This window comes from Hemiscyllium ocellatum, chromosome 14 (genome assembly GCF_020745735.1).
Source record: "Hemiscyllium ocellatum isolate sHemOce1 chromosome 14, sHemOce1.pat.X.cur, whole genome shotgun sequence".
Taxonomy (NCBI): domain Eukaryota; kingdom Metazoa; phylum Chordata; class Chondrichthyes; order Orectolobiformes; family Hemiscylliidae; genus Hemiscyllium; species Hemiscyllium ocellatum.
In genome coordinates this window covers 20,340,885-20,343,750 of record NC_083414.1, presented here as the reverse complement: position 1 = coordinate 20,343,750, position 2,866 = coordinate 20,340,885, and the positions used below count along the sequence as shown (strand labels likewise).

The 2,866-nt window shown below is 40.8% G+C and overlaps 1 pseudogene; it reads left to right on the top strand.

The window, feature by feature from the left end:
• The first annotated feature begins 1,852 nt into the window (after positions 1–1,852).
• Positions 1,853–2,531, top strand: LOC132822461 (zinc finger BED domain-containing protein 5-like; annotated as a pseudogene).
• Positions 2,532–2,866: the final 335 nt, after the last annotated feature.

Below are 2,866 nucleotides of genomic sequence, written 5' to 3'. Positions count from 1 at the left end.
CATTCATTAGCCTTGCTCCATCCTCACTGTAGCTCAAATAAAGTCATTCTGTGACATCACTTATCCAACTACACCTAAGTTACTCCCCTTCTCCCCCCACTTTGCCTTTTAGAAGAGATCTCAATCGCATTTTAACTTTGTTCAAGGGCTGAAATACTGACATTTTCTTTTCTTGCCATCACTTTTGAGAGTTCTCTTTGCTCTTACTATTTTAAGTACCGTCTCCTTATGTTGTGTACATGGAAGTTTTACCATGCACCTTAGTATCCACATTTCTCCCAAAGATCTTTACTTATTGTCCATTCAGAGGCAAGGAGTGGACAGATCTTTGTGAGGAGAATTCAGAATCCTGGATGTTTTTATAAGTTTTATGATGAAATTAGGAATGGACATTAAATGCTGGCCATGACAATATCTGTAAATGAATAGAAAAAGAACTTTTAAGATAAACAAGTTATATTGCCATTTATATATTTGTAAAATAATATAATTTGGGGATATAGCTGTGAATCTATAATATGTATATACACTTATTCTTTGTTAGGAGAAAGTGAGGACTGCAGAAACTGGAGATCAGAGTCGAGAATGTGGAACTGGAAAGACACAGCAGGTCAGGCAGCATCTGAAGAGCAGGAGAGTCTCCTGGTCCTCAGGTGCTGCCTGACCTGCTGTGTCTTTCCAGCACCACACTCTCGCCACTTATTCTTTGTTCATTGGAACAGTTCTGAAGAAGGGTCACTAGACTCGACATTTTAATTCTGTTTTCTCTCCACAGATGCTGGCAGACCTGCCAAGGTTCTCCAGCAATTTCTATTTTTATTTCAGATTTCCAGCATCTGTAGTTCTTTGTTTCATTGTTAAAGGTTGTGTTTCCCTCACTTTATTGGCTGCTCTCACCTCACCAGATGAAATTGCTGAAGTTTGAGAGTACTGGTCAGCTTCACTTTATCTTCCGCCCACCTCCCACATCCTTGATCCTTGCCTGCTCCCTCAGCTTGCAGCATTGAATATCGTGGTGGAAGTGTCCAATGCGTGGCATGTGAAGTCAGGACCTGGAACTAATTCACATATTGTAAAATTCAACACTGGACACTTCTTTTCTTTGAAAAGATGGTCAAAGATTTGAAACATGATACTGTCCTATGACACATATGTAAAGAATCAATTGTTCTCAACGTATGACAGCCTTCAATCTGACAAATCTTTCCTTATTGTCTCTATATCACCATTGACCACTCCCCAACGTGGAGTGATCTACCATCACAACTTGCTACTGCCCTGTACCCATTGTTTACTTGTAGAGATGATACTTTCTAACACAATCAAGGACTGGGTCTTCTAGATCAGTGTTTCTCAATGGGGGCGGAAGCGCCCCCAAGGGGTGTTTGCCTTCCTTCGGTGGGCGTTGAAGTCAAAGGGGGTGGCAAGGGGGCACTGAACGACTTTGTAGAGAGCTTACTAATCACTTGGAAGACTGCCGTGTCCTTGAAGGACATTGCTGTGTGCAGATGGATAGTCGCATAATACGAGTGTGTTATTTTCCCTGCACCCATGGAGGCGTGCGCTCTGATTGGTTGCTGAGCTATAATTGATAGTCTTCTCTGTGAATGGTAAACCATTCGAACTCGTTTGCAATTGGCACTGATTCTACTGACGAGATCAATATCACCTAACTCATGTTGCTTCTAGGAAGACGAAACGCAGCTTTTCAACTGTTCTACCGGGTGGCAGAATAAATGCACATTACAGCTAATTAGCCAATCAAATTTTGCCACTTGTGTGGGCATCTTAAAATTATCGTGATAAGGGAATACCCACGATTCCGTCAGGGTATTTGAGCGACAGTGTAAAAATGGCCTCATCAAGTAAGAAAAAGTGCAGGCAGTATTGCATGGACTATTTGCGATATGGCTTTATTCAATCTCCATCTAATAAGCAGTTACCACTGTGCTCGCTCTGTGAACAAAGTTTTTCCAACAAGGCCATGAAGCCTTCCCACCTTATTAAACATTTGGAAAAGAAACACGGTGACAAAAAGGACAAAGATTTGGCATATTTTCAAACTTTAAAGAATTAAATTCAATCAGCGGCCAATGATTTCCACTGCTTTTTCAAAGATGGGAGCCACAAATGTGGATGGCCTTGTGGCATCAGACAACATAGCGAAGCTAATTGCAAAATGTGGTAAACCTCATTCCGTGGGTGAATCGTTGGTGCTTTCAGCTATTGCCAAAGTATTATCAACCGTGCTACATCAGGAACCATCAATGACTATCAAGTGTATTCGTCTTTGCAATGATTCCGTGAGAAGGCACATCGATGAAATGGCCTCAAATGTTGAGGATAAATTGTGTTCCCTTTTGATATCGAAAGAAATCACCTTACAAATTGATGAAAGTACTATATGCGGAAATCAAGCTTTACTTTTGGGGGGATTGCATGATTTCAAGGATAAGAAGGGGGCGTTGAATACTGAAAGGTTGAGAAACTACTCTAGATCGTTCTGTACCTTGCCAACCAATGCAAAATAATGGCAAATGCAATTTCTCCCATCTGGCAACAGAAGACAGCTTGCTTAATTTAACCAGATGTTTCTCTGAGAAAAGGTTACTTGTTGAATTATCCATGGCAAACGGGTGAAAAACGTTGCACTCATATAGCACTTCATAAAATCAAAATGCCACTGTCAAGACCGTCACTGTCGATTAAACCTGCCATTACTCTTCACAGACCACTAAGAAGATTTGGTTGAACGTTCCACTGAAATGAAGAGCAGTTTTATCAAATCATCGCAATGTAGTATGAGACATGTTACAAGCAAACACAAAATGTGAAACTCATACACTCTAACAATTCGTATTCCGCA